The following is a 27,392-nucleotide window of genomic DNA, read 5'->3' on the forward strand; positions in this document are numbered from 1 at the left end:
AATATACGTGTGCATGTGTCTTTATAGCAGCATGATTTATAATCCTTTGGGTATATACCCAGTAATGGGATGGCTGGGTCAAATGGTATTTCAAGTTCTAGATCCCTAAGCAGGGTCTTTTGTTATGATCTGCTTTTAAAAATTCCATCTTGTGGTTTTACTGCAGTGGCTGAGCCTTGTGTTTATTGCTACAGGGTGCTATTATTTAGCAGGAAAACTTTCTAAAGCAGAACCAGGAGAAAGATTGTGCTCCTCCCACATTGTCCAACCAACAGAATCACCAAATCACCAAGCAGGAGTGAGGAGAGCAGAGGTCACCTGGTGGCCATCAAGCAGTCTATCCGAGGCAAAACTCCGTATCTGAGGAATTTAGAAGTATTTAGACTTTCCTGTTATCTAAAGCTGACCTGTGGTTCCAGGCTTCTTTCCCCAAAATGTATAAGTAACTAGAGTTTTTGTATATCTCCAGAATCCATGCATATCAAAACTCACTGTGCAACCTTTGCACAAAATGTCTATGAATATAATCATTTATTATGACCTCTGTGGCTGATATGGTCTAAATTACCCTTAAGCTCTGCTTTAAGCTCCATAAATACCCCAAGAGAAAAATCCACCATGAACAGTGACTCTTGCCAAGTCACTCTGCTGTACTCTTCTACCGCATTCTTTCTTTCTAATAAAACTTACCTGGCTGGGCATCATGGCTCACGCCTCTAATCCCGGCACTTTGGAGGCTAAGGTGGGCGGATCACCTGAGGTCAGGAGTTTGAGACCAACCTGGCCAGCATGGTGAAACCCTGTCTCCACTAAAAAGCTACAAAAATTAGCCGGGTGAGGTGGTGGGCTCCTGTAATCCCAGCTACTCAGGAGGCTGAGGCAGGAGAATCGCTTGAACCCAGGGGTGGAGGTTACAGTGAGCCGAGATCACACCACTGCACTCCAGCCTGGGTGACAGAGTGAGACTCTGTCTCAAAAACAAAACAAAACAAAACAAACAACAACAACATCAAAACCCTTTCCTTTTCAGACCTGTACTGTTGTTGGTAACTTCTTACCAACCCATGAGTCGACTACTTTCCAATGCCTGGGCTCTGACACCTCACCCAGCACAGGGGACACACAAATGCTTCCTTTTAAATTCACTGCGTCTAGAAACCTGAAAGGAGAAGACATTTTTAAAACACATTTTTAAAGGATGGTCACTTGTTCTAGGCTTCTGTGACACTAGGAACCTTAAGGCGCCGGGGCAGAGGGGCCCTGCCATTCCCATTCATATTATAAAGCTTCCCTTTTTGAAGTAGGTTACTGATGTTCTCTGAGTGCTTCCGGGAAATAGCTGCCTTGTCATCCTGAAAGCTACTGTGTCCTCATTTCTTGCTTTTATTGTACATGTGCTACCATTTTCACCTCAGAGCCACAGTGGCCACCAATGCTGTGTTCATTTCACTTCCCTTGTGCTCCTTCAGAAAGAAGCTATAAATAATTTAACCAAATTATTTACCAACCACAAGTAAAGATGGAGGTAGTATCAATAGTTGGAACACATAAATGGAAATACATGGCACATGTTTCTTCTTGGGGCAAATGAAAAGGGGTGGTTGTAGCATGTCCCACCTCTGGGCTTCATGGCATGTTGGGACTGAGTTTCTGAGACCAATGCTGTGTGCTTCAGGAAATTCCTAGCATCCACCTGGCTCCTGTTTATGGTATACTTTCTGTTTTTCCTTGTTTAACTCATATCTTCAAAATATTTCACCCTTTAAAACTGCAAGGTTGCATTTTAGTTTATTGTACAAAGAACCTACTTCAGTTTTACTTCTTTTGGAATTTGCAGTTAGTCAGATCTGATACATTGTCTTAGCTTTTCAATAAAAGCTTTTGATTTCAATTTATTAAGGAAAAAGTGGAATGTGAGCAAAAAAAGTCAGTTGCAGCTGAAAATCTGAGCGAGAGAGAGGCATATGCGAATGAAGAAAGAAAGGCTCTTAAACTTGTTTGCCTTCACTGAAGCAAGATAATGTCCTGGTTAATGTAGCATTAAATATATACATGCAAGAATGCCTTGTTTAGAGCTCTGGATTCCTGTATTTGTCATGGTGTCTATAAGAGGTTAGTATTCTCCGTGCCTCCTTGTGTGACTTAGTCACCTTACTTTACCTTTCTGGGCTTCAGTTTCCTCATCTGGGAAATGGGGACAACAACTACCTCAGAGTTGTTGGGAGGACTAAGTGAGTTAATTCATGAAGCACTTCAGACAGTTCCTGGCATTCAGTAGCTGTCAGCTGATACAGTTTTTATTGTTGTCATTACCGTCCTATAAGCTATGTCAGCATGTGTGAGAAATAAATGTTTAAGAAATAAATGTATCAGAACCTACACATCCAAGGGAGTTTTTCTTCCTCAGAATGTTCTGACTTGGAAAATAAGCTTTGATTTTGGTAGTGCTGCCCATGCCGGACATTTTGGGGATGGCTTTTGGAGGAATGCCTTCTGGGAAAAAAAAAAAGCCTATGTTCTTCGTATGGCTCCTGTAGTGACCAATTTTCTGTCCCTTGAGTGAATGTGGCTTTGAATTTTTCTTTTCTTTAAAAAATTTTTGTAAACATAGAAGACATTTGGAATCAAGTAAAAAAAAATCTTTTGGTTTCAAAACTTACCTAGAAAGTTTATTCACAAGAATGGTCATTGGGTCAAATTAAGCTGATTTTTTAGTTTTAACAAGAAGATTATTATCTTGGTTCTTTGGCTTTTGGGATTCATAAGGAAGTTCCTATCTACTTCCTGCAGAAACAACTGCTCCCAATCTGGTTATTTTGACCTCAAAACCCCATTATTCCCCCTGTCTCCCCTGTAAGTGGAACATCAGCCACACTTTGTTTCAGGGTTCCCTTGACCTGCAGGCCCCAGTTCCTACAGAAACTTCTTTTCCTGACAATCAGTATGATTTGTTTTTTTACCTCTACCACATATTTGTTTCTTAGCCTACGCTCTTGTTCTAACGATTACTAATTTTTTACAACTTGATATATGTAAGGTTAACTATGTAATGTGTATATCTACTCACCTTGGCTTTTTGAAATAACTTGATTGAGGGCCAGCTCTTGGGCCTCCTATGTGGACATGTTAAAGCGCCCTGCCTTATGTCTCTGCTGTCCTCTTTCCTTTCCATAATTCCAAATGCTGAGAAAAGCAGCCACATATTTTACAGTCATTTGTAAGTCAAGTTGCCAGCCTTGCCACATACTCATTTTTTTTCCAGCTGAGCATATTGTAATGGAAATTCTAAGTTTGTCTTGACATGTTCATTGCTCTGCACAAAGTCAACGCTTGGTCTCCAAGACAGTTTGGGTGCTAACTTTATTTCCCTGTACTGTCTGGATTGTGGAAAATCAGATGTGGATGCCTAATGTCCCTTGTTAAAATTGTCCTGAGAGCTATCATATAGACACCTTGTGTTTGAGGGAAGCAGGTCCAAGTCTAAACAGTGATGGCATCCTGTTGGTCTGAGAAGCAGGTAAGTTGTGTTTTAAAAACAAAACAAACTGAGAAGACTTCCCTTTTCTTTTTCTTTTTTTTTTTTGCACTTGGCATTGCATTACAATAACCAAAAAAACTCTGCATGAATGGTTGCTGAAAAACAAACGAAAAAATTAAATAATAATTAAGACTTTTTGAACAATATTTAATATATATCATTGTTATATGTAATATAATATATATAATAGTTATAGGTTATATGTATCTCTCTCCCCTCTCTCTGTAAGTGTGTTTCTGTATATGTGTGTGTGTGTGTGTGTGTGTGTATAGCTTCTCTGTTTTCCTATACACTTTTCTTTATGGCAGTTTTCTTTTTGTTTTTTAACCATTTTATTTGGACTTATGTTATTCATAAATTCTCTCTTAACCACTTTTTTTAAAGAGCAAGTATACATATTTTCTGCTCTAAGCCCAGGTTGGTGACATCATAGAAATTTTAGTGTTTCTTCTTTATCTCAATCTTTCAAGTATCTCATAATCTGTTCTTAAACAAATGTCTAAGAATAATATGAGTGGCAACACTTCAAAACAGTGATTTTTTTTTAAATCACTGTAAACACATATGTGTGTAAGATCCTTTTTGAATTTTTAAAAATAATCTTAAGGAGAATAATAAACATGCTTCCGTCCATTTTTTGAGACATAGAACCTGGAAAATTTTGTTTACATATATTTTATGCCGTAGAAGTCTTTGAGGAATGAAAAGTGGGAGTCACAGGGTATGACTGCGTTCAGTTTCTTTTCCCCCATGAGAAGGTCTAATTTGGTTGCTGTAACTTCAAAGCTGTGTGTCTTGAGAATCTGATGCTAGTGATGGTGGCTTTGGTGGAGGATTTTAAGAAGAAAAGATAATGGTTCCTGCCATGGTGATTTTAGGCAAAAGAGTGAGACATGCAGCCTCTTCCCCTTCTAGACACCAGCGTCCTCATCTATTCCATTAAAACTTGTTGGCAGGAAAAAAATCAAACATGCTCCTCGAAGTGGAAATAACTGGCAGAGGTTTTACTGCCTTCTTCCTAGGAGGTTGTATTTTATCAGAAAAGAAAACTTTGGCTCCAGGAATAAAAATTCTTTTTTTAAAAGTGTATGAACCCTGCAGTTTGGTGCTAATTGTAACTTCTGGAGGCTCCACCCTGCTTCTCTTGATTAAACTCAAAACAACCCCTTTTCCCTCCCAAACATCTCCCAGAGTGGGTGGATCAGCCAGGGGCCAGCATTTTTATTCCATTTTCGAGGATCTTGGCCCTATCCCTGGTCTTGTCTCCAAGTGGGGCAGCTTAACAATCACTCTCTGTGGGCTTTGAGTATGGCAAGATGACCTGGCAAGCTGAGCTAGGTGTTCGCCATTCACACAGGAAGGGGGCCTTCAGGGAAGTGCTTGAGTCATCATGAAGGCAGAGCCTGGATGGTAAAATTAATGCCCCTCATGCAGATGTTAAGTCACATGATGTATTAGATAGTCAGTGAAAGATGAAATTATGTTGGTATACCATACAAGGCAGTAATGTATAGTACTCCTGAAGAAACATTTTCGATAGGAGTTTTATGGTTGCTTGAATTAAGATGTTTTTAGAGGTAAAAAGTTGCAGTAAGTGCTATAATTTAGAAAACCAGAGACTTACATGGTAACATCTCTACTGGATTAAGTCTTCATGAGTATAACAGCATAAGTATTATAAAACTTAACTAGAATTGGAAAATAGAAGATAAAGAATTAGTGTTTTGGATCTTACCTTTTTCTGTACCTGAAACCCCCACATTTTCAAAAGTCCTTTCCCAAGGTCTGCAACCCTGGTTGGTCCTGTTGCCTTGTGGAGTTTCCAATTGAATGTATCTGAAGCACTTCAATCAGAGCTGAATCTTGGTCTCCTTCCATGCTGTCATCCCCTGTATTCTTTCCCAAACCAAGTTTCTGTTGATTCTGCCTCCAAAAAGTATATCAAATCCACCCTCCGGGCCCAGTCACCTGGGTGACTGCAGTTGCTATTCATACTCACTGTGACTCTTTTCCACCCTCTTTATGAAATGGAAATCTGGTAATTCACCTCCTTCCCCTAAAAGCCAAAACAAAAAACAAACAAACCTGCAGGACTCAACCTTTCCATGACTTCCCATGATCTTAAGTTGAAATCATAATTTCATAACCTTAATGACTCGCATAACCTGGCAGTTGCCCACTAATCCCCAGCCCTCTGTGTTCCCCCTCTTCAATCCAGTCATGGTGGCTTAGTTTTGGTTTCTCTGAGATAGCATTCACTTCCACTTTCCTCTCTCTTTTTTTCAAATTGTTGACTTTAATTCTTTCTTCAGTTCCCCCTTAAATCTCATTTTGTCAGAGAAAGCCTTAGGTTAGAAACCACCTTATTGCATGACATTGACCCCCTTGATAGCAGTCTCTTGGTGTATCTCTAGTGGCTGGCATATAGTGGATGCTTATTCCTATTTGTTGAGTGAAAGAATGAGAGTAGTGGTAATTGTGAGTATTTTAAGTGCTGCTAAATACTCTGAGAGTTGGCATATCTAGCATGAGGTGTGGCACAGATGCCACCATTTTTTTTACCTGCCAGATGAGCCAGTCTATTTATTACTAATTTATCACCAGATCCTTCCCCTGGGCTGGCTTTCTTAGTGCTCTCCAGGCAGTTGTTTCTGGTCTACTGATCTGTGTGAATTGGCATGTGGCACGAAACCTATTTGACATTTCTAATCTAGCAGAAAATGTCATCACCTTCTGGATGTTTAGGTCCTTGTATTGACCTTTAAACATGTTGCATAAACTCTTTATGCCTTAATTTTCATGCCAGTCTAATACAGGTCATCGGATTGTAAGATAAGATAATTCTTTCATGAAGATTAAGTAAGAAGTACTGAAAAATTAGTAGAGCATATTCAAATATAAGGTTGTATAATTACATTCAGTATGCTTTGACATAAATAATCATTTTCTGTTTAGCCACTGTCTTATGCAGACTAAAATGTAAATTTTATCTACACATAAATAAAACTTTCAGTTACATAGGCTTATCATGTCTATATATGAGCCTTACAGCAGGGACTCTAAGTTTCTTTCATAATTAAGTTTATTTCTTGTTTCCATTGGACTTTTACTTAATGTTTATTTTGCTAGTGAAAGATCCATTTCAAGGAGATAGAATATAAAACATCAAGAAGATGATGCTCATTTTAAATTTAGTTTACTATGATTCTGTGGCAGTGTTTCACAAAGCATACCCATGGATCACCTGTATCAGAAACACGTGGGGGATGGTTAATTTGCAGGTTCATGCCCCCACAACTTACTGAATCAGAATTTGAGAGGCCCAGAAAACTGCATTTTAAAATGATCACTTTGCACTTTAAATAAGCTCCATAAGTTTGAGAATCAGGTCCCATATAATACTTAGTATATACTGTGTCATTAATAAATTTCGAACAGGATCCACAAAAGATGGCTCATTCACTGACCTTTTCAGTCTCACCCGAGCATAAAGATGTTATCAGAAAACATATCAATGCCAACACTGTACAATAAAAGGTGAGCGTATTGATTGTGACTAAGGTTGAAAACAGTCTATGACCTTATTCAACTGGAGCACAGAGGATCAACAAGGGGCATTGTTCCTAGACGGCTAAAACACACTGGCCTTCCGGGAACAATGGCCCTTTGACCACAACTGACGCAGGCGGAAAGGAACTAGGCAGGGGTCTGATCTCCTCAGTCCAGCAGTGAATGGGCGGGGCCTATGGTTGAGTCCTCTGGAGAAGCCCGGCAGGGGAAGGCCAGCAGTGCCCTTCATGCTCACCAGGGCTGTCACTGTTCTGCCCTCCCTGGATGCCCACATGGCAAGAATGCTTGCCCTGAGCAGGAGGACAGGAACAATACCTGTGATTTAAAAGTTGGCATTGCCAAGTGTTTAGGATGTGCTGCTCACTGAGTTCGGTGTTTTCCTTGTGTTAGTTCCTGTAATCAGCTTAAGCAGGGGAAATCCAGGGTGTTGATGAGAAGGCGTTTCATGGCAGACTTTAACCCTGGACTGGATTCTGGGGAAGGTTACAAGTCTCCATCTCCTGTTCTTATCAAAACTTGCTCTACCCTTTTGGATCGCCTTTGACCACTTAATGATACTTACAGCTTTTATCTCACAGTTCCATCTCCAGATCAGTATTGTTTTCTGTCATTTCCTGGATGTGAATTCCATCCCACCAAGTAGACACAGAAGTTGTCAGTGGGGAATGGTGTCATCCCTCTCCTCTGGTGTTTCGAAATGTGTGGGAACATTTTCAGTGGTCATGATGATGAGGGGTGTGTATATCAGGATTTAACATCCTGAGGGTGTGGGATGCTAAATACCTTACAGTAGCTGGGAGTGGGAGGGTCCCACTTAATGAAGGATTGTCCTGTCCAGAATGCTGAAGGCACCCCTGATAAGCTCTCTCTTTTTTTTTTTTTGAGACGGAGTCTCGCTCAGTAGCCCAGGCTGGAGTGCAGTGGCACATCTTGGCTCACTGCAAGCTCCGCCTCCTGGGTTCACGCCATTGTCCTGCCTCAGCCTCCCGAGTAGCTGGGACTACAGGCACCCGCCACCACGCCTGGCTAATTTTTTTGTATTTTTAGTAGTACGGGGTTTCACCATGTTAGCCAGGATGGTCTCGATCTCCTGAGCTCATGATCTGCCCGCCTCGGCCTCCAAAGTGCTGGGATTACAGGTGTGAGCCCACCCACCCACCCCTAATAAGCTCTTTGGGTTTATCTGCATCTTATCCAGCACCTTATTATTATTTGTTTAATTTGTATATTTCCAGAGCAGGATCTCACTGTGTTATCCAGGCTGGAGTGCAGTGGCATAATCATAGCTCACTGTAACTTTGAATAGCTGGGCTCAAGCAAGCCTCCTGCCCCAGCCTCCTGAGTAGCAGTGCCTTATTGAGAACTGACCAAACATTTAATATGTAATGGGATTCATATGGCTTAGTAGATGCAGTATAAGCTTAGTTACTTGTAGGGGAAATAAGCAAATGGTTGAAGCCATCTTCTTGGATGGCTTTTGTGCGCTCACAGTGAAGGTGTCACTCTTGAATTCTGCTTTGTAACCTCATTCTTCCTGACAGTACAATGTAGACAAGAGCTATGACCTAGGGAATAATCCTAAGCAGCTACTGTTCCACTTAGGCAACATTCCTATTTCAAAAAATACCAGCATGTAGTCCCACTGAAACCTTGGTTTCACAAAAAGAAACAGGATGGGGAACATCACACACGGGGGCCTGTTATGGGATGGGGGCGGCGGGGGGGTGGTGGGGAGGGATAGCATTAGGAGATATACCTAATATAAATGATGAGTTAATGGGTGCAGCACACCAACATGGCACATGTATACATATGTAACAAACCTGCACGTTGTGCATAGGTACCATAGAACTTAAAGTATAATAAAAAAAAAATGAACTTTAAAGTAGTTTTTTCCAATTCTGTGAAGAAAGTCATTGGTAGCTTGATGGGGATGGCATTGAATCTATAAATTACCTTGGGCAATATGGCCATTTTCACGATATTGATTCTTCCAACCCATGAGCATGGAATGTTCTTCCATTTGTTTGTATCCTCTTTTATTTCATTGAGCAGTGGTTTGTAGTTCTCCTTGAAGAGGTCCTTCACATCCCTTGTAAGTTGGATTCCTAGGTATTTTATTCTCTTTGAAGCAAAAGAGCCCGCATCGCCAAGTCAATCCTAAGCCAAAAGAACAAAGCTGGAGGCATCACGCTACCTGACTTCAAACTATACTACAAGGCTACAGTAACCAAAACAGCATATTACTGGTACCACAACAGAGACATAGATCAATGGAACAGAACAGAGCCCTCCGAAATGATGCCACATATCTACAACTATCTGATCTTTGACAAACCTGACAAAAACAAGAAATGGGGAAAGGATTCCCTATTTAATAAATGGTGCTGGGAAAACTGGCTAGCCATATATAGAAAGCTCAAACTGGATCCCTTCCTTACACCTTATACAAAAATTAATTCAAGATGGATTAAAGACTTAAATGTTAGACCTAAAACCATTAAAATCCTACAAGAAAACCTAGGCAATACCATTCAGGACATAGGCATGGGCAAGGACTTCATGTCTAAAACACCAAAAGCCATGGCAACAAAAGCCAAAATTGACAAATGGGATCTAATTAAACTAAAGAGCTTCTGCACAGCAAAAGAAAGTACCATCAGAGTGAACAGGCAACCTACAGAATGGGAGAAAATTTTTGCAACCTACTCATCTGACAAAGGGCTAATATCCAGAATCTACAATGAACTCAAACAAATTTACAAGAAAAAAACAAACAACCCCATCAAAAATTGGGCGAAGGACTTGAACAGACACTTCTCAAAAGAAGACATTTATGCAGCCAAAAAACACATGAAGAAATGCTCATCATCACTGGCCATCAGAGAAATGCAAATCAAAACCACAGTGAGATACCATCTCACACCAGTTAGAATGGCCATCATTAAAAAATCAGGAAACAACAGGTGCTGGAGAGGATGTGGAGAAATAGGAACACTTTTACACTGTTGGTGGGACTGTAAACTAGTTCAACCATTGTGGAAGTCAGTGTGGCAATTCCTCAGGGATCTAGAAGTAGAAATACCATTTGACCCAGCCATCCCATTACTGGGTATATACCCAAAGGACTATAAATCATGCTGCTATAAAGACACATGCACACGTATGTTTATTGCGGCACTATTCACAATAGCAAAGAGTTGGAACCAACCCAAATGTCCAACAACGATAGACTGGATTAAGAAAATGTGGCACATATACTCCATGGAATACTATGCAGCCATAAAAAATGATGAGTTCATGTCCTTTGTAGGGACATGGATGAAACTGGAAAACATCATTCTCAGTAAACTAGCGCAAGGACAAAAAACCAAACACCGCATGTTCTCACTCATAGGTGGGAATTGAACAATGAGAACTCATGGACACAGGAAGGGGAGCATCACACTCCGGGGACTGTTGTGGGTTGGGGGGAGGGGAGAGGGACAGCATTAGGAGATATACCTAATGCTAAATGATGAGTTAATGGGTGCAGCAAACCAACATGGCACATGGATACATATGTAACAAACCTGCACATTGTGCACATGTACCGTAAAACCTAAAGTATAATAATAAAAAAGTAAAAAAAAAAATATATAAATATAAAGAAAAAAAAGAAAAGATGCAGGATGATGCTAAGTAAATTAAGTGTTAGCATCATGAAATGGGGTAGAGGGCTGAGTACCCCAACATTTTATCTCTGACACCATCCCAGGTGAGTAGTCTTAGCAGTAGGAGGGTTTGAGATTTGAAGGTACAGGCTCCATACTCCAAACTTTCTGGAGAAAAGGTTACTTTGTCCGTTGATCAGAAAGCTACTGTGTGGAAAAAACAAAGATCTGAACTAAGGATCAAACAAGATCAGTAGAGGGTCCTGGGATATTCATTGATATGTATCAGTCATTCAGTTAGACATGTTAGAGATACAGACTGGGAAAATTCAGCCAAACGAGCTTGAGAGAAATGCAAATGCTAAGATGACTCAGTGGGCTGTCTTCTCTGGAAGGCCTGGGGACCAAACAAGAAGCAATGTGTCAACCCTTTGTCTTTCTGTTAGTCTACTTCTAAGAGTAACTTCTAAGGAAATGATTAGTGATGTATTCAGAGATTTCACTCTGAGGATGCCTAGTGAGCACTGTTTGAGGCTGAACATTGGAAGCAACCCAGATGATGTCCAAAAGGAGGTTGAATAAATATAATTCACCTATATGATAGACTATTGCATAACCTTGACAATGATTATAGCATGTTTTTAATGATGACAATGATTATAGCATGTTTTTCGCATTTTTCATGTATGAAGAAAAGTATGACATGGGACAAAATATATGAAAAACATGCTATAATAAACAGATTAAGATTTCAATAAGGAAGCTTTATAAACATGGAGGAGAGACCTGGAAGGGCATTAATCAAAATGTTCACTTGGATTATCTTTGAGTAGTGAAATTCCAGGTAGTTTTTCCTTCTTAGAGCTTTAGTGCTGTACATAAAATGTTTTCTGTGAGCATGTAGAATTATTTTTGTAATTAAGCAGTTTAATACAGCAATAAAAACATGATTATTAACAGGTGCCTTGTTGACCCTTTACTCCAAATATTCCTGGTAGTTCAAATAATTTAAAATCTCAATAATTATGTATTCTATCATTTAAAATCTAAATATTTGTGATAGGTTTATTCCTCAAAAGGAAATGATTTTTTTTTTGTTTGTTAGTTTGTTCATTTTTTTGAGACAGGGTCTTGACTGTTTATGCAGTGGCACAATCACAGCTCACTGCATCTTTGATCTCCTGGGCTCAAGGCATCCTCCCACCTCATTCTCCTGAGTAGCTGAGACTACAGGCATGTACCACCATTTTTGACTAATTTTTTATTTTTAGTAGAGATGGGGTCTTGGCGTGTTGCCCAGGCTGGTCTCAAAACTCCTGGGCTCAAGAGATCTTTTGACTTCAGCCTCCCAAAGTGTTAGGATTACAGGCATGAGCACTGTGCCCAGCTGGAAATGAGGATTTTGATTACAAGGAGTGGATGTGTGTAGGGGAAGAACTGAAGGAAGTGAAGGAAGAAGGGATATCAATATAGTAAAGAAGAAGAATGTATAAAAATGAGATATAATACAGTAATACTAACTACCTTTGTCTAGTTTGAAGCTCTGCCTAGGAAATTCCCACTGAGACGTCATACATTCATGTCTCTGAGTGGGGTTAGGTAACAGCCATAAAGGCCAAGCTTGGCCCCTCGCCCCTAAAAGTGGCTGAATCAGAGATGTGAGAGCATCTCAGACACTAGAGCTGATGTTCAGAAGAGTCAAGTTTCCATCTATGACCCCGTGGTCATAGAGTGGTATCAGTGAATCAGCCCATTAAGAATTTAAGCTTGGCCAGGCGTGGTGGCTCATGCCTGTAATCCCAGCACTTTGGGAGGCTGAGGCGGGTGGATCACGAAGTCAAGAGATCGAGACCATCCTAGCCAACATGGTGAAACCCCATCTGTACTAAAAATACAAAAATTAGCTAGGTGTGGTGGTGCGCCTGTACCTGTAGTCCCAGCTACTCGAGAAGCTGAGGCAGGAGAATCGCTTGAACCTGGGAGTCGGAGGTTGCAGTGAGCTGAGATTGCACCACTGCACTCCAGCCTGGTGACAGAGCAAGACTCCATCTCAAAAAAAAAAAAAAAAAAAAAAAAAAAAAATTAAGCTTGCTTTAAGGAAATACTTGCAGCAGCATTTCTCAGAATAAATTCTGTGCATAGGCATGCTTCATATGAACAGCCAGGGTACAATTAAAAAGACTAGACACTTTTTAAGATGATGATTGTTGTTGTTGTTGTTTTTTGTTTGTTTGAGACAGACTCTCACTCTCTCACTATGCTGGAGTGCAGTGGCGTGATCTTGGCTCACTGCATCCTCTGCCTCCCAGGTTCAGGTGATTCTCCTCCCTCAGCCTCCCGAGTAGCTGGGACTATAGGCACCCGCCACCATGCCCGACTAATTTTTGTATTTTTAGTAGTGACGGTTTCACCATGTTGGCCAGGCTGGTCTTGAACTCCTGACCTCAGGTGATTCAACTGCCTCGGCCTCCCAAAGTGCTGGGATTACAGGCATGAGTCACCACATCTGGCCAATAGCTATTGTTTTTAATGGAAAATTTATTCACTTAGCAATGTCTGCATGTCTGATGCCATAAGCTGGAAACTGAGTTGCTGTGGATACAAAACTGAACAAGAAAGGTGTGAGAACACAGCTATCATTTTGTTAACCTATTTGGTATATTTTGCCTATTCTTTTTCTATGTGTATATATTTTATATTTTTAAGACTATTTTTGCATCCTGCTGTCCTCATTTAATATCTGAAGCATTTCTGCATGAATATAATTTTTAATGGCTGCATACTATTCAACTATGTGTATATCTCAGTTTTGTAAATCGCTTCCCTGTTGTTGAACAATTGGGTAATTTTGCGTCTTAGTAGTGAAAACAGTAATACAAATTTTATCCTCATTTCTAATTATTTCCTTAAGATAGATTCAAACTGGAACTGTGTCAAACAGCATGGGCATTTTTAAGGCCCCTGATGGATAATGGTTCCCTGTGTAGGGAAGCATTCATCTCATTTTACTATCATTAGCATTGAATATTTTAAAGTGCCAATTTAATACGAAATATTGCGTTGGTTCAATTTACATTCCTTTGAATAATAGGTGACATTGAGCCAATGTCCACAGTGTCTCTTTGTTACACTATTTTTAATGTGCCCAGTACTGTATTTTAACTTTTTACTTATGCAAATGATAGATGAATACATCTCAAAAATTTTAACACTATACAAAGCCCTCTTTGACTGTCTTCTCTCTCTTTCCCTTTCCATCCCTACAGGTACCCACTTTTATCAGTTTAATGTATCTTTGTAGACCTTTTGCTATACTTAAATGTGTGTGTGCAGATAGGTAAATACATAGATGCGCAGTTTATTGGGCTTTAAAAACTAATATTCTATATATTTTGGTGATAAATTTATGGTTTTTAACTCTCCTTATTTTTTCTCCTTGAGATATGGTCTTACTGTGTAGACAAGGCTAGACTCGAACTCCTGGGCTCAAGTGATCCTTCTGCCTTAGCCTCCCAAGTAGCTGGGACTATAGGGATATGCCACCATACCCAACTTCCTTTTTTGTTTTTAACCGGTACAGAGGATATCATATTATATGTAACATGGTTCATTTGACCATGTGTTCATTAGCCATTTCCATTTTTCTTATGTAATTTACACATGTGTGTATATAAACTTTATATATTTTTATCTGTTTTTTCCTATTTAAGGCTTAGTGTTTTCCTTATAGATTTATATATGTTCTCTTTTATAATAATAAATTATTATTTATTATTTCCTGAACATAATTAAGAAAAATGTGTGTGTTCACTTACAAATAACAACCTTTAAATGTTCTGAAGAGATAAAACAAAACATCGTTTGTAAACAATTGATGATTCAAATAACGTTAGAGAAAAAGGTCTGAAGCTTCCTATTTCTTATTTTCAAGTTCCTATGTTGAAGCTGATCTGATTATCAAACATTTGTTCACTGATCTTTCAGAGTTTCAAGCTGTATTTCTCAACTTACCAATATTCATGGGTGCTTTTGATTCACTGTGCTGAAAACCAGAACAAAGGAAGGACTGTTATATTAAAGTCAAAAAAGAAAAATTCATCTTAACAGTATTTTGAATTAAGGGGAAAAAAACCCTTTAATCCTGACCTTTGCCAGTTCCATCACAATTAAAACAAAAAAAGTAAACCTAAAATAAAAGAATTTCTTGGGGGAAAAGCTCTCTCTACTTATTTTTCACCGTCTTTGTCAAAGATTTCAGTGAGATTGCAATATTTGTATAATAGTGTTTCTGTTTTTAGAAAAGTTATATGGAAACATTAGTCCACTCAAAATAGAAGAGTATTTAAAAATATTCTATTTTTACTCTACATTAGCTCAGCATTTTTTTCATGAAGATCAATATCTCATCCTTTGGATTTATGTAGTACCTGTCTCATTTATTTGTGAGCGTGTTGTGTATGCCCCACCAGACTCGGAGCTCTTAGAATTCATGCCTTACTGTTACTGTTCCTGGCACCTAACTCAGCACTTGGTACCTAGTAACTGCACTTGGTGGATTGCTTACGTGGATTGAAGTAATCACACATTCAAATAAATCAGCTATCAGTCTATTCTACAGTCATAGAAAGTCTGGGAAATCCAAACCTGATCCATGTAGCAATAAAAAAAGATGGACCACTTTGCCTAGTGCTAAAGACCTAAAAACTACCCTCCAAATCATGAATTTTGCGGAGGATTGTATAGGCAACTCATAAATCAAAGTCTTTTAGCAATTTTAGGGCTTTAAGAAAAATAACTTGACTTGATGCAAGGTTTAACAACAGTAAGTCCTCACTTAATGTCATTGATAGGTTCTTGGAAACTGTCATTCTTAAGAGAAACGACATGTTAAGAAACGAGTTTTCTCATGGGCTAATTGATATAAACAAGAGTTAAGTTCCCATGGCATATATCTGCCCACAAAAACATCACCAAACTTCTAAATAAGGACCAAAACACTTCTAATATTAAAAATTGAGATGGATATGAGCTGTACTTATACTTAAGAAAAATTGATACAAACAAGTAAGATAATTATTTATCCAATTTTTCTAGTTCAGGGTCTTGGGTGAGAGAGCCTATCCTAGCAGCTCAGGGCACAAGGTGGGAACCCATTCTGGACAGGACACCATCCCATCACAGGACACACACACACACACACACACACACACACACACACACAGACAGACACAGTCTCATTCAGACTGGGACCATGGAGACATGCCAAGGAACCTAAGGGACATATCTCTGGGAACTGGCTAAGAAACCAGAGTACCTGAGAAAACCCATGCAGACATGGGAAGAACTTGCAGACTCCACGTGGATGGTGACCCTGACCAGGAACCAATTTTTCTTCTCATCAGTGTTATAACAAAACAAAATTGAATTAAGCAGTGTTATTCAAGGACCCTCTGTGTACATATGAATGTAAATAATTCAGTCCCAAGCCAGAATTTGGTCTCAGAATCTGGGTTGCAATCCTGGCTTGACCACTTGCATGCTGGTTACTGACCATTCTCTCTGAACTTTATCTGTAAGTGTCTTTATCTGTAAGATGAGATTAGTGCCTACCTTATCATGCTATTGCTTGGATTAAAGCTATCTGGCATATCTCAAATTTTTAGTAGGTGGAGATGGTGGTATTGGTATAGGTAGTATACCTTCCAAGCATGCATTCAGGCAGTGGGCAGGTAGGGAAGGGGGGCAACTTGCTGCAGCAGAGAGGAGGAAGAAGTTCGGATCATTGGGTAGGATGAGTGGATCCAACCCCTTTGTAGGGCAGGTGGTGGAGTGGGCAGATAAAGAGCCAAGCCCTAGTTTGAGTGACATTGTGGGGATTCAAGAAGACTTTTGTCACATGTGTAGTGCAGTGGCTAGCTCTTACCTCTGGTTCAGTACTAACCATGCTAACAGACCTGTAGAGTACCAGCTTGTGGGTGATTGTGTACCAAACACTTGTATCATGTTTATTGAACAGTGTGCTCTAAGTCACTTTGAAATGAATAGGATGCATAAAGGTAAGGGAATTCATAAAAAAAAAAAACTAAGTAAACATGTATGGCACTTCCTCAAACAGACAGAATAGCTTTTAACTATTAAGAAAAGTAAAAGTTGAGCAGAGAGTAAGGTACTAACAGGTAGTCTACACATGTATGTTCCATTTAAAATATGAAACCCATGAGCACACATGGGTGATAGCAAGATTTTCACTGATAACAAGCTTCAGATCAATCAGGTGGTGGCACTGAGGTATAAATGGTGCCTGCCCTAGCTAAGTGAGATGACGACTTTCTGAATAGTGAAGTAGTTGTTGAATTTTCAGAAAACCTTTTATTTCTGTTTTTTTTTTTTTTTCTGGGATTGTCTGTATAAAAGACCACATCCAAATGGTTTTCCTAGAAGGTCCTGTGTTAGGGACCATCCTGTTTGTGAAACCTCCCTGCTCAATATGTTTTCAGTCATCTTATCTAGTACTTTTTAACTTGAAACAAGAAAAAGGTGTTTATTTCTACATTTTCAGTGCCTCCCCTTCCAGTATCCTTTTCCCTGAGGCACACTTTAGTATTATCCTCATAGATTTTTAGTGAAAATAGAAGAAACCACCCTGCATTTGCATGTGTTATATAAACTATTGTTAAAAAAAGAGGATGCAGTGGTTCGTGCGTATAATCCCAGTGCTTTGAGAGGCCGAGGCGGGAGCATTGCTTGAGGCTAGGAGTTTGAGACCAGCTTGGGTAACATAGCAAGACCCTGTCAGCACAGAAAAAAAAAAAAATAGCCAGGTATGGTGGCACATATGTGTAGTTTTAGCTACTTGGGAGGCTGAGGCGGGAGGATCACTTGGAGCCCAGGAATTCAAGCCTACAGTGAGCTATAATTGCACTAACTGCACTCCAGCCTGGGTGACACAGTGAGACCCTGTCTCAAAAAAAGAAGATTCTGCTTCTCAATACTTCGGAGGAAAACCCTTCTATATATTTTCCTTTGATTAGAGTTATGTGGCTTGCCCATTTCCCTTTCTGTCCCACCAGAAATTTAGAAATAATTTTAATGTTCAGTCACACTGACAGCATTATCAAGTTAATTTTTAATCATGTAATGAAATGAACTGCTAATGATGGTGTTAGAAAATTTTAGAAAAATATCCATTTGGCTGTGTCTTTAAGATTTTTGGATAGAAAAGCACATACAGTTTAATTGACTATAAGAAGGCCAGGAATTTTGGAGGAAACACTAGGGCCAAAAATATTCTGAAGAAGCTCATCTAAAATAATTAAATTATGTGTTAACAGGCTGGCTGATCATTTGTTTGTGGAAACTTCTTATTTAAGGCAATGTGCAGGTTTTCAGGGGATGGGATGATGATTGAGAAACACGGTGGCTATTTAGGAGTATTTAGCATACAGAGGGACTGTGCTGCTTTTTTGCTTTAAAGGAAATAGTGAAGATTGGATGAGGAAATTGCAAAGAATATTGGAGGAAAGAAAATTACTTTTTATGGTGTGGGATTGAAATGTAAGCAGTGTTAGTCATTCCCTCCTTTGGGTCCTCCAGTACATGGTTCTCCTTTGCCAAAAGCACCAATTGTATGGTACAGTATGGTAATTATTTGTTTAGAGTCTGCCCTTCCATTCAACCATTGTTGGCCCAGCCTTGTTCTTCTTTATTTCTGCTGTGTCAAGCACAATGCTACAATAAATTTTTGCATATATGATTCATATTTCTGAAATAGTCGATTAGATGGCATTTTTAGACCTGTAAGTATTTAATAATATTGGCAAATATTTTGAATAGTCAAAGGGAATAGGGAGGCATTTTTCACTCCCAAAGTGTAAGATGTACTCATTGAAAAAAAGTTCAGAAAATCGAACCTCCTGTAATTCCACGTTTTCTATGACTATTAAGTTCCAAAGAGCAGTTTAATAATAAGTAATCCTCCTCAGGCAGCCCCTCACACCTTTTTCCTTTGCATTTTGTATTATGGCTGAGTGTGAGCATCCATCCATGTTTATTGAAGGCCTAAGTTTACCTAGCATTGTATTGTGGTAAGGATACAGTGGTCTTCCAAATATGGACTTTGCCGTTTCAGGGATGGCAATTACAGTCTGGAAGTATTAGAGGCAGAGTTGAGTCTTAGAATTTACATAGTGAACTTTCTTGCTGCCTTCTTTTTTCTTAAGGACAGGTGACACATAGAAAACCATAAACAAAAATGTTTACAAGTAATTGATTCAAATATGGGTGGTAAGCATGTTCTGCTATCAACAAAATCAGAAATGGATCTTTGGCTTTACCTTTTCCTGCTGTATCCACACCTACCTGAAACACTTACACATACCCTGTCTAATGCCACTGATGTTCCTTTGTTTTCCCCATGTTCCAGCTGTAGGAACCAATGTATTGCTGTGGAAATATAGTCACTTTTGGATAGCTATGGCAATTTGTAAATTACCCATCTCTGACAATGTTTCCAAGGGACATTCTGACTGAACTGGATGATGGAATGAGATTTCTAGTAGTATGTCACTTTGACCAGTGGCATATCACAACCTCCCAGTCAGTGATTTAGGCTTCTTCTTCTTCTTTTTTTGGAAACAGGGTCTTGCTCTGTTGTAATCATGGCTCATTGGAGCCTCAACCTCCTGGGCTCAAGCTATTCTCTCACCTCAGCCTGACTAGTTTTTATTTTTTTGTAGAGACAGAGGTCTCCCTATTTTGCCCAGGCTGGTCTAGGGCTCGTGGGCTCAAGCGATCCTTTTACCTTGGCTTCCCAAAGTGCTGGGATTACAGGTGTGAGCTACCACCCAGCCTAGGTTTCTTTAAAGCATAATATGTGCAATGGGGATTTAGACATTGATAATATTGGAATGTTTCTTGATGAAATTCTGATTGGTGCCAAGGAAATGCTTTGTGGAATGGCTATGTTTCTGACTGCCTCACTGGTAAGTCTTTTGGTTTTAAGCAATAGTCTCTGCTGTGTATTGGTAGTGTGACCTGGAGTCAATCATTTAACCTCTGAGAGGCTCAGAATCCTCATCTGTAAAATCAGTATCATTTGACAAACCCCCGAGTGGTTTTTGAAGATTGAGTAAAATCTGTGTTGTACCTGTTACAGGACTGAGGACAGTCGTCCCTCAATACACAACTGCTCTTATCTCATAAGATGAAAGAATTTTTTATTCTCTAGCATTTTGAAACACAGATTTATCATACTTTTTGGGCTCTAATAATTCATACTTATTGATATCATAATGAATCCACAATGTATTTCAAATCCTGTAAGTTGCATACTTTTTGGTTTATAGACTGATATGGTGTACTTGGTACTCTTAAATATTACTTAGGAATGAATCTTGAAGCAAAATAGTAACAACAATTTATTTATTTAGTGTTTTTATTATTTTATTTATTTAGTACTTAGAGCCATGTCCTACAACTAAACTCTTTCATAAATTTTCTCATTTAATCCTTACGATGAGGATATTGAAGAGAGAGGTCAAGTAATTTATTTGTTGAAGACCACAGAGCTGTCGTTGGAGGACCTGCCAATCAAATCCAGGCATGTCTGACTTCTAAGCCCATATTCTTAGCCCTCTTCTTTCCCTGCAGCATGTGTTAAATAACTGAGAAGATAGCTCTTCAAGGTGACAGACACAAGTGTTTTTTTGGATGACTTTCAGTCGGGGTTGCTATGGTGTGCTTAAACACATCATTTTGTAGTTAAAGGCCTCTTCTTCTTCCTGTTATGTGTCAAGATAGCACAGGTAACCCACAAACACCACACTTTATTTATGTTCCTACTGGGCCCTTATCGTAGTCTGTTCTCACTCTAGTTCTTAGTGGACACGTCTAGGGAGAGGCAGCGTATCAAGTGGCTAGGAGCCTAAGACTCTGAAACTGGATAGCCAGGAGCTGAATCTCAGCTCTGCCAATTATAGGCTGTGCAACCGAGAGCAAGTTATATTTTCTCTCTGTGCCTCAGTTTCTCATCTGTAAATTAGGGATAATAAGTAACACTTTAAAGGGTTATTTTGAGGATTAAAAGAGTAAATACATATGTTTACAAGTGTGTGCATGAACACATACACACACGTTGCTTGCAGCATTGCCTGGTATATGGGGAATATTCCACAAGTGTTTGTGATTAACAATAAGGTGATGATGTCCTTTGAGCAATGCTATGGGCTGTGCCATTTTCATTTTGACTTTCCCCACAGAGGCCTACCCCAGTGCTCCATGTGTGATGGGCACACCGTCAATGTCTACTTAGGGAGTGGATGGCTGTGGATGGGCTGCATGGTTGAACACATGGCCAGTTCTTTTTCTTTTCTTTTTTTTTTTTTTTGAGACAGAGTCTCACTCTGTCACCCGGCTGGAGTGCAGTGGCACCATCTCGGCTCACTGCAACCTCCACCTCACAGGTTCAAACGATTCTCCTGCCTCAGCCTCCCAAGTAGCTGGGACTATAGGCACGTGCCACCACGCCCAGCTAATTTTTGTATTTTTAGTAGAGACAGGGTTTCACCATGTTGGCCAGGATGGTCTCGATCTCTTGACCTCATGACCCACCTGCCTCGGCCTCCCAGAGTGCTATGATTACAGGCGTGAACCACTGCGCCCGGCCAGCCAGTTCTTTTTCATCTTGAAGTTATATTACTCTCATTGACCTGAACACCCTCTCTTGCCTTTAACAGAATGAGGGATTGAATAACAGGAAGAAGTTGACCCAAGTAAAGTTAAAATTATTTGCCAGTAATAATAGCTAACATATATGAAGTGCTTGCTACATGATAGGCACAGGGTAAATAAGATTAACTTAACTGAATCCTTTCTCAAACCTCATAAAGCAGTTATTATCCTATTTTGTAAGTGTAAGTTTAATTTTCATTGGTCTTATCCCTGTAGTCAAGAGGTTGTGCATTGAAACAGGGAGATTGTGTGTCTATATGGTTTAGCTCTGTGTCCACACCCAAATCTCGTGTCGATTTGTAATCCCCATGTGTCAGGGAGGGACCTGGTGGGAGATGATTGGATCATGGGGGCAGATTTCCCCCATGCTGTTCTCATGATAGTGAATTCTCATGACATCTGATGGTTTGAAAGTGTGGCACTTCCCCCACCGACCACCCCCTCCTGCTGTCATTAGAAGAAGGTGCTTGCTTCCCCTTCGCCTTCTGCCATGATTGTAAGTTTCCTGAGGCCTTCCAGTCATGCTTCCTGTTAAGCTTGTGGAACTGTGAGTCAGTTAAACCTCTTTTCTTCATAAATTACCTAGTCTCAGGTAGTTTTCATAGCACTTTGAGAATGGACTAAACATGTGAATCCCACAGCACTAGCAGAGCTGGGCTTCCCCTCAGGCCTCCCTGAGTGACTTTTGGCCTGTAGCGAAGCACTCAATAAATGGTTGTATTATTATTATCGCAACTTCTGAGGCAAAAATAACATATTCTACAGGAATACCAATTGGAGAGTTCTACGTTTTAATAATTAACATAGCAACCTTTGTCATGGGTATACAAACTATAGACTCCTTAGTTAAAATGTCTTGTTTTGGAGAAAGTCATTGTCTTAAAGCTGAAATTCTTATGCTTTAGGCTAAAGTTGTTTTCACTGCTCTGTCTTTGGTGGAAATGGAAAAATGCTATCCATTGCTTATAGCAGAGTAGTGCTTAAAATGATGGTAAGTGGTAGAGTCTCGCTTGTTTTCCCTAGACAAAACTTTCTCTGGGAATTTCATACCTCAAATTAGTTTTCAGTGATCTTTACTTTTCTACTTTTGATTCTTTTCTGTTTTTCAATTTTCCCGAGAAGTGTAGAGCCCAGCATTGATAACTTTGACCTTGCTTGATTTTTATTTTGAAGTGAGGTTAAGATCTTCACAGTCAAGGTCCAAGAAACCAAGCATCTTGGTCTCTACCAGTGAAGAAGGGTAACCTGCTTGAGTGATGCCTGTACTGAAATATTGATCCTCTCTGCCTTGCTCTTCATAAGGCTGTCTGGGTGGCATTTGGAAGGAGCACGCCATCAGCATTCCTGTTCATGCCTCCTTTATACCCCACCTTCACAATCTAGAGCCAGAAACGGGCATATTGGATCTGTGGCACACAGGGCCCAGATGGGGTACAACAGAATTTTTCCTATTCACTAATCTTCACTCATTCAATTTGTGTAGGAGCCAACATGTAACTCCAATAGAGGATGCTATTTGTTACCCAGTATAAGAACTTCTTGAGGATGGAGTTGATTTAATTATTCAAATATTCCAGATTCTTTCCTCTGAGAGCTCTTCTTAATCTTTGATTTAATGCTTTTTCTCTAAACCCTAGTAAGAAAATTCTTTCCTATTTCCGCCACTTCTTTTAAACATTATTTTGCTTGAGCCCTGTGTATATTAACTTGATTCTTAGAAATTGCTGATCACCCTGTCTTGGTAAAATATTTTGGTCTTTATTATGGGCATTATAGTTGATGTTAGTTTATAGGTCTCTTTTTGCACCCTCTTCTGAAGGATTCTGATGAGTTACTCTCATCTTATTTTTACCCTTTCGGTGTTGTCATAGGGTCACCATTGACATTCTGGGCCTTTTGCCTGGAAGTACCTATTATGCTGTTAATTTTCCAACTAATCATGTTTCATACTGTTTGTAATGAAAAGCCTATGAGCTCTGTGGCTCCACCACTCCCCAGCTGCGTGACATTGGGACACTGTGTAGTCTTTCTTCGTGTTTGTTCATCTGTAAATGGGCTGATAATAATAAATATCACCTACTTTACAGACTTAGTAGTAGCACTAAATAAGATCATACATGTTAAGTGCCCATCCATGCTTAGCATATCAAAAGCACTCAGTGAAGTTTATTTATTATAAAGGTGAGCATAGGGCTGGGGCACTAACCCAGCTTTGAATGGTGAGCATGAAAAAATTTTCAGTTAGTCAAGAGAAGAACGGAGGAAAAGGGTCTTTCATGAAGGGGAATGGCTACAAGTTTTTCACTAGTGATGGAGCATAAAGTGTTAGGAGATGAAATGGTAAGGGGGACTGGGAGCAGTTCATGGAGGTCTTGTTTTATCAAGCCCGGAGGCTCAGACTGCATTCCTGGGAAACGGGTTGCACAGAAGAATTTGTACCTCATTAGGGTGCTGGACACATGCAGACTTGAGGAAACAGAATTCAACAAGGTCTACCGGAGACATTGTGATCTGTGAAAAGACTGTTCTAAGAGCCCCAAGAATATTAGGAATGCCTGGACAGTGAGGGGTACAAAAGGACAATAAAGCATTTTGTTTACATCAGATGTTCACTTTTAAGATCTAGGGGACCTGAAGTAGAACCAAAGAAAGGTATAACTTGTCATGCATTGATTCCTTTTGAGAAAATGAATTAGATAAGCTGAAATTTGGGTTTCTAATATGAAGAAATTCTTCCCAAGAAGTAGCAAGAGGGTGTCCCACATTTCAGTTGGCAAACTGTGTGTTTGGAATGCTGCGTGTGTGTGCGCGCATGTGCGCGCGTGTGTGTGCGCATGTGCATGCATGTGTGCCATGAGCACAAATCTACTGGCTTGTGCAGGGAAAGACTTGTTCTCCATTTTCCTGTGATTACAAAATCATCTTTTCTCACAGTATTTGATAAAATATTATTCTTCTTTGCCGGTTTTGATTAGCTTTGTATCTGGGGTTGCAAGTTTTATTTTTGACTGTTTATTTTCTAATTATTTTCTCAACAGTGGTTATAAGTAGACATGGAAATACACCAGAAAATGATTTATATGAAAAGGATTCTTTTCTCCATCCCTAAGAACATGCACATAAACAAGAGAAATTAAGAAGAGCAACTAACTTTCATTACTTTGGATAGGCTCTACTGCTTTTTTATGCCAGTAGGAGGAAGAGTTATGGCAATAAATGTAAATGCATGTTAGGCTGATAGCCAGCTGGCTATCTGAAGTGAGCTTTTTGGAAGAAACAGGGACACTTCCGTGTCATTTGTTTGCAGTTGCCTCACCAATAGAGAACATTTTTCTTGCTACACTGTTGTGCTTAAAGTAAGCACATACATTTGTAAGAAACAGATTGTTAGAAAGTGAGTTTCTTTGAAATGTTTAAGTAGAGAGCATTTATTATACATGGAAAGTATTTGAGTCTTAACCCTTCCCAGTAGAGCAGACCTGTCTTCCTCAATCATCATTTACTATTAAAGGCATAAAGAGAAAAAGAGAGAAGTAATGGGTGCTGGTCTTGCCTCCTAAGGTAAACAACTAGAAAACAGGACTACTATCTATGAGGCAGTGGTTTTCAGGCAGTGAACAGCAGGCATCTAGAACTGTGATCCTTGAGAGAAAAGAATCACAAGAGGGGTACTCACATTTGCCCTGGTTTCCTACTTGAACACTTTCCCCGCTGTGATACAGGGAGGTGAACCCTAGCAGAGCATTGTGGTCTCATTGCATTGAGAGAGCAGAGATTGGAGTTTAAGGCTGCTGAAGAGGCTGGGATTTGTATGGCAGGGTACTGGAGAGGAGGGAGCTACTTGAGGGGTGAGGCCCTGCAGAGAGCAGCTGCTACTAGGCTAAGATCAGAATGGCGGTACCAGAGGTCATGTATTACTGAGAGAGATTGGGTTTCTGGCCTAGCCAAGGTGAAGAGACCTTGCTGAATACCTTAGCCATTCTACTGAGACATCACATAGCCATTCTGTTGAGACATCACATCCTAGGAATAAAGACCATCCATACCTTACAGTAAGGGCCATAAGCTTGGACTAAGGACGTAAGTGAAATAGACTCATCTTAACCAAGTGTAAAATGAAGCCTGGCAGGATCAAGAGGACCCACCAGTAATTTAGCTGCCACCAGAGCCAAACTGAACACCCTCCAATTGTTTACCTTATAATGGAAAGAAGCATGCAAAGTAGCAGGGGATTGTGACCCATATTCAAAATAATAATCAATAGATATGAACAATGACTACAAAAGTGGGTAATACCAGATTTTGGTCTCTAACAGCATTCTCCATGGAAAGGAACCAGTGGTTTTTGGAGAATTGACAGGATCCAGGTTAGAGACAGGGTAGATACAAGATGAGCCCATAACATTTTTTTTTAATATCAGAAAGTAAGGAAATAAAAGTAAGAACATATTTTTAAAAGATGGAGTATGTCACAGGGATACAGGAGCCAGCTTGAAGGGCTTCCCACCAAAATAATTAAGTACAAGGATAAATTATAAGTCATTGAAAAAATAGGACTTCTTGTATCTCAGGTGATCATAAATAGATATATTGGTAAACAATGTATAATGCTGAGCAATGAATGGTAATATGGAGGGATTGCTGGAGTTGGAAAAGTCAGCATGTTGCAGCCATCACAGTATAAAGTTTTTATCAGGCAGACATCACTAATGGATGCTAAATCTAGGGGGAAATTTTGATGAGGGACAAGATATTTGCATGGTCTTAAAGTGTCTTCCCACAGATTACTTGTTAGCTGCAAGGGAAAAAGTGGTAATTTTTCACTGGAAAAGTTGGACAACACCTTGGCTGGGTGATCAAAATTAACATAACCAAGCTGGTGTGGATAGACTTTTTGTGCCTTTAGATGTGATATCCAGAGAAGAAAATATCACTTCTGTAGTTTCCTGAGAATGCAGAAAACTACATGATGATTCTGAACTGCATCATCAGGAATCACCTGAGGAAACGTCATGAAAGTCAAAATAGAAATGTTCTATTAATATAAAAAGGGGGAGAGACTGTATTCTTCTAAAGTGTCAGTGTCATAAAAGACAAAAAAAAGCTGGTGTGGTTCAGGTGAATGGAAGCTAAAGAGTAATGGCAGCTAAATGCAGTACCTGACCCTGGACTGGATCTGAACTGGAGGAAAGAAATACTATAAAGGGCATTATTGGGTTAACTGAATATGGCAGTAGATTAAAGTATTACATAAATATTAAATTTACTAAGGCTGATAACTATATTGTGGTTATGTAAGAGAATATTCTTATTCTTAGGAAATAAATCCTGAAGTATTTAGAGGTAAAATGCTGTGTTGTATTGAACTTATCTCCTTATGGCTCAGAAAAAAAGTCAAATGAATGAATGGACAGAGTGAGTGAATGGTCAAATAAATGGGTTAAATGTTGATAATAAGTGAATCTGAGTAAAAAGTATCAGATACTTTTGTACTATTATTATTCCACAACTCTTCTGTAAGCTTGAAATTATTTCCAAATGCAAAAATTTAAAGGCCAGTTATGGTAGTTCATACCTGTAATCCCAGCACCTTGGGGGCTGAGGTGGGAAGATCACTTGAGTCAAAGATTTTGAGACCAGCCTGGGCAACATAGCAAGACTCCATCTCTACTAAAAAAAAATCAGCTGGGCATGGTGGCATGCACCTGAAGGCCTAGCTGTTTGGGAGGCTGAGGTGGGAGGATTGCTTGAGCCCATGGGCTGCAGTGAGCCATGATTGTGACACTGCACTCAGCCTGAGACTCAGTCTCAAAGAAAAAAAAAGAAAAAAATTAAAACAAAAAATCCCAGCAAGTATAACTATGATTTAAAGAGAAAAGTAGAGTATGCAGAAAAGGTAAGGT

General features: G+C 39.6%; 1 protein-coding gene across 8 annotated transcripts in view; it reads left to right on the top strand.

The window, feature by feature from the left end:
- SGMS1 (sphingomyelin synthase 1) overlaps positions 1-27,392 on the top strand; it is a 310,484-nt gene that overhangs the window by 78,256 nt on the left and 204,836 nt on the right. The window lies entirely within an intron of this gene.

The sequence above is a fragment of the Hylobates moloch genome, unplaced genomic scaffold (genome assembly GCF_009828535.3).
Source record: "Hylobates moloch isolate HMO894 unplaced genomic scaffold, HMol_V3 SCAFFOLD_3, whole genome shotgun sequence".
NCBI lineage: Eukaryota > Metazoa > Chordata > Mammalia > Primates > Hylobatidae > Hylobates > Hylobates moloch.